The sequence below is a fragment of the Ursus arctos genome, unplaced genomic scaffold (genome assembly GCF_023065955.2).
Source record: "Ursus arctos isolate Adak ecotype North America unplaced genomic scaffold, UrsArc2.0 scaffold_21, whole genome shotgun sequence".
NCBI classification, from domain to species: Eukaryota; Metazoa; Chordata; class Mammalia; order Carnivora; family Ursidae; genus Ursus; species Ursus arctos.
The window spans coordinates 42,329,891-42,335,890 of record NW_026622886.1 but is presented as its reverse complement, the minus strand read 5'-3'; positions in this window follow the sequence as shown (position 1 = coordinate 42,335,890).

Below are 6,000 nucleotides of genomic sequence, written 5' to 3'. Positions count from 1 at the left end.
GTCAGTTAAGGGTCTGCCTTTGGCTCAGGTCATGATCCCAGGGTCCTAGAATCGAGTCCTGCATCGGGCTCCTTGCTCGGTGGAGAGCCTGCTTTTCCCTCTGCCTGCCACTCTCCCTGCTTGTGCTCTCTCTTTCTCTCTCTGACAAATAAATAAATAAAATCCAAAAAAAAAAAAAAAAGAGAGAGAGAGAGAAAGAGACAGCAAGAACAAGAAAGAAACATAGAGGAACTAAAAAACAGCCAAAAAACAATGAACAAAATGGAAATAAGTACATACCTTTGGATAATTACTTTAAATGTAAATGGACTAAATTCTCCGATTAAGAGACATACAGTGGCTGAATGGATTATAAAACAAGACTCAACTATATGTTGCCTACAAGAGACTTACTTCATATCTAAGGCACACACAGACTGATGTAAAGGGTTGGGAAAAGATTATCCATGCAAATGGAAACAAAAAGAAAGCTAGGGTAGCTATACTTATATCAGAAAAAATATACTTTAAAGACTGTAATAAGAGTCAATCCAACAGATGATATAGGATTTGTAAATATTTACACACCCAACATAGAAACACCTAAATATATCAAATGAATACTAATAGACTTAGAGGGAGAAATTGACAGCAATGCAATAATAGTAAGGATTTTTAATATTCCTGTTACATCAATGGGTAAATGATCCAGAAAGAAAATTAATAAGGAAACATCAGCCTTAAGTGACACATTAGACTAGATGAACTCAGTAACTATATACAGCACATTCCATCCAAAAGCAGCAGAGCATGCCTTCTTCTCAAGTGTACATGGAATATTCTCAGGGATAGATAAAATATTAGGCCACAAAACAAATCTCAATAAATTTAAGAAGATTGAAATCATATCAAGCATCTTTTCTGACCACAATGGTGTGAAACTAGAGATCAATTACAAGAAGAAAAGTGGAAAAATCACAGCTATGTGGAGATTAAACAACATGCTACTAAGCAACCAATGGGTCAATGGAGAAATCAAAGAGGAGATCAAAAAAATACTTTGAGAGAAATGAGAATGGAAATACAATAGCCCAAACTCTATGAGGTGCTGTAAAAGCAGTTCTAAAAGGGAAGTTCATGGCAAGACAGGCCTACCTCAAGAAACAAGAAAAATCTCAAGTAAATAATTTAATTTTACAAAAAAAGAATTAGAGAAAGAAAAACAAATGAAGCCCATAGTTAGCAGAAGGAAGGAAAAACTAAAGATCAGAAAGGAAAAATTAAATAGAGACTAAAAAAATAGAAAAGATCAATGAAAATTTGACAAACCTTTACCTAGACTCACCAAGAAAAAAAGAGAGAAGGTTTAAATAAATAAAATCAGAAATAAAAGAGAAGTTATAACTGGCATCACAGAAATTTATATAAAAGATCACAAGAGACTACTATGAACAATTATATGCCAACAAGCTGGACAGCATAGAAGAAATTGATAAATTCCTTGAAACACTACTATCTTTCAAGACTGAATTATGAAGAAATAGGAAATCTGAATAGACCAATTGCTAGTAGGAAGAGTCAATCAGTATTCAAAAACTTTCCAAAAAAAACAGAAGTCCAGGACCTGATGGCTGCAATCGTAAATTCAACTGAACATTTAAAAAAATTTAATGCCTATCCTTTCAGAAAATTGGAGGGGCGCCTGGGTGGCACAGCGGTTGGGAGTCTGCCTTCGGCTCAGGGCGTGATCCCAGCGTTGTGGGATCGAGCCCCACATCAGGCTCCTCCGATATGAGCCTGCTTCTTCCTCTCCCACTCCCCCTGCTTGTGTTCCCTCTCTCACTGGCTGTCTCTATCTCTGTCAAATAAATAAATAAAATCTTTAAAAAAAAAAAAAAAGAAAGAAAATTGGAGAGGAAGGAACCCTTCCAAGCTCATTTGACAAGGCCAGCATTACCCTGCTACCAAAACCAGACAATGACACTACCAAAAATAAAAGAAAATTATATATGATCAACACAGATGCAAAAATCATCAACAAAAATACTAACAAACTGAATTTAATAATACATTAAAAGGATCATACACCATGATTAAGGGAAACTTAATTTAGGGATATTCAACATCCACCAATTAATCAACATGATATACCATTTTAATGAAAGGAAGGATAAAAATTATATGATTATCTCAACAGACACGGGGAAAGCATTGGAAAAACTCAACATCCATCTATGATAAAAATCTCTTAACAAAGGGGGGAGAGAGGGAACATACCTCAACATAATAAAGGCCATATATGACAAGCCCCACTGTTAACATCATACTCAACTATGAAAAGCTAAGAGCTTTTCCTCTAAGATCAGGAACAAGAGAAGGATGCCCACTCTTACCAGTTTTATTTGTCATAATACTGGAAGTAGTAGCCAAAGCAATTAGGCAAGAAAAAGAAATAAAATGCATCCAAACGGGAAAGGAAGAAGTAAAACCATCACTATTTGCAGATGATAAAATTCAACATATAGAAAACCCTAAAGACAAAAAACCCCTAGAACTAATAAATGAATTCAGTAAAGTTACAGGATACAAACTCAATACAATATCTGTGATGCTTCTATTGAGAAAAAGAGAAATTAAGAAAACAATCTCATTTACAATGACATCAAAAAGAATAAAATACCTGGGAATAATTTTTTATGGCATCTGAAAATAAATTTAACCAAGGAGGTGAAAGACTTATACACTGAAAACTATTTGATATTGATGAAAGAAATTGAAGAAAACACAAGTAAGTGGAAAAACATTCCATGCTATTGGTTTGGAAGAATTAATATTGTTAAAATGTCCATACTACCCAAAGAAATTTACAAATTCAATGCAATCCCTATCAAAATTCCAATGGCATTTTTTTTAACTAAAGCAAATAATTTTAAAATTTGTGTGCAATCACAAAAGACCTCTAATAGCCAAAGCAATCTTTAGAAAGAAAAAAAAAAAGCTGAAGTATCACACTTTCTAATTTCAAACTGTACTACAAAGCTATGGTAATCAAAACAGTATGGTATTGGCATAAAAACAGACACATAGGTAAATGGAACAGAATAAAGAGCCCAGAAATAAATCTATGCATATATGGCCAATTAATTTATGGCAAAGGAGCTATGAATATACAATGGAAAAAGGACAGCCTCTTCAATAAGTGGTACTGGGAAAACTGGACATACATAGCCACTGCAAAAGAATGACACTGAACCACTATCTTATACTATACACAAAAACTAAGTTGAAATAATTTATAGAGTTGAATGCATGAAAAATTCAGAAGAAAACAAAGATGGTAATCCCCTTGACATCACTCTTACATATATTTTTTGGATCTGACTACAAAGGCAAAGTCAATAAAAGCAAAATAAAACAAGTGCAAATACATCAAGCTCAAATCTTCCTCACACTGAAGGAAACGACCAACAAAATAAAAATACACTCTTCTAACTTGGAGAAGATATTTGCAAATCATATCTCTGCTAAAAGGCTAATACCCAAAGTATACAAAGAACAAGAAATCAAATAATTTGATTAAAAATGGGCAGAAGATCTGAATAGACATTTTTTCAAAGAAAACATACAAATGGCCAACAAGCACATGAAAAGATGCTCAACATCACTCATCGTCAGGGAAATGAAAATCAAAACCATAATGAGATATCACCTTACACCTCTCAGAATGGCTGTAATCAAAGAGATAAGAAACAATAAGAGTTAGAAAGGCTGCAGAGAAAAAGAACCTTCATACACTGTTGGTGAGGCTGTAAGCTAATGCAGCCTCTATGGGAAAACGGTACAGAAAGTCCTCGAAGAATTAAAAATAGAACTACCATATGATCCAGCAATTCTACTGCTGGGCATTTTACCTGAAGAATACAAAAACACTAATTAGAAAAGATAAATGCACCTTTATGTTTGTCGCAGCTTTATTTATGATAGCCAAAATACGGAAACAACCTGTCTATCAATGATGAATGCATATAGATGTGTTATATCTATCTATATCCATCTATATCTATCTATCTATATATCTGTAGATGTGTATATACATATACAATTAATGCAATCTACTTAGCCAGAAAAAAGAAGGAAATCAGAAATCTTGTCGTTTGTGGGGCGCCTGGGTGGCACAGCGGTTAAGCGTCTGCCTTCGGCTCAGGGCGTGATCCCGGCGTTATGGGATCGAGCCCCACATCAGGCTCCTCCGCTATGAGCCTGCTTCTTCCTCTCCCACTCCCCCTGCTTGTGTTCCCTCTCTCGCTGGCTGTCTCTATCTCTGTCGAATAAATAAATAAAATCTTTTAAAAAAAAAAAAAGAAATCTTGTGGTTTGTGACACCATGGACGGACCTTAAGGGCATTATGTTAAATGAAATCAGCCAGAGAAAGACAAATGCCATATGATTTCACTTACATGTAGAATCTAAAAAACAAAACAAAGGAACAAACAAAACAAAACTCATAGATAATGAGAACAGATTAGTGGTTATCAGAGGGGAAGAGGTTGGGGGGTGGGCCAAAATGGGGAAGAGGGTCAATTGTACGGTGAGGATGGCAGCTAGACTGATTACGATGATCACTTTGTAGTACATTCAAACATCAAATGATAATGTCGTACACCTGGAACTGATAAAATGTTGTATGCCAGTTTTACCTCAATAAATAAAATAAAGTAAAATAAAATAAAATAAAATAAAATAAAATAAAATAAAATAAAATAATAAAATAACATATGCGGCCTGCATTATATTTCTGTTAAAAAGAGATGTTGTAGAGTCAGTCAGAGAAGACTTAAATACCCTCCTATCCGGTTACCAGTTCTGCTTCTTTGGGCAAGTTCTTTAATCACTTCTTTCATATAAAAATGAATTTACCAAACAAAAAGCAGAAACAGACCTATAAACTACAGAGAACAAACTGATTGTTGCCAGAGGGGGAAAGGGCAGGGAAATGGGCAAAATGGGTGAAGGGGAGTGAGAGACACAGGTTTCCAGTGATGGAATGAGTAAGTCACGGGGACAAAAGGCACAGCATAGGGAACACAGTCAATGAGGTTGAATGGCAATTTATGGGGACAGATGGGAGCTACGCTTACGGTGAGCACAACATCATGTATAGGTTTACGGAACCACTACATTGTACACCTGAAACTAATATAACATTGGGTGTCAACTATACTCAAATTAAAAGTAATAATAATAAAAATGAGCTTATAACCTCACGGTGTTAATTCTGGCGAGTAAGCATTCCTAAAGCAGGTGGGTATTCTCAGCTTCCAGAACACAGCTGAAGTTTCATGCCAGAATCAAGCCAGAGCCTCTAGCCAGGGAAAAAGACCTTGCAAGGGACCTTGCCTTTGAGCATCATTTGCATTTTTCAGAAACCCTGCCTTTGTTTCCGAGAAGGCTCCCAGCACCAAGGACCCATTCTTGCTGGCATTGTCTGCAACCACCTGCTTGCAGCACACTAAGCACAGGAACCCGGATGACAAGGATCTCAGGGCGAAGATGTAGACCTAGCCCCTTCACCAGGATCTCTACACCTAGGTTATGTGTTGCCATCAGCACCATTCATTGTACCATAATTACCCTGTTCTTTTCCTCTTTCAGGGAACTAAAACCAAACAAACATAACCCAACTCTTCTGCAACCATAATACTCAGAGCTATGTCTGTATCTAGCTTTTTCTGGGATAGGTGAAGTGAGGAGAGAATATTCACCATTTTCATTTTTGAAAAGACCTCAAAGATCTTTATGTCTTGGCCTGGATGTGTTTCCTTGTGGGTACATTTCAATGTTTTTATTCACAAATTAGAAAGCTAAGACAGATGTGTTAATATAAATGCCCAACTTCTGACCGAGCCTTCGTCTACTCATTCCATGTTTCAGGGGAGTCAATACCAGATACCCAGGGGCCAACAAGTCATAACCTGAGCCAATTGCGTGTATCACAAATATTTGTTTCTCAACCACAACCT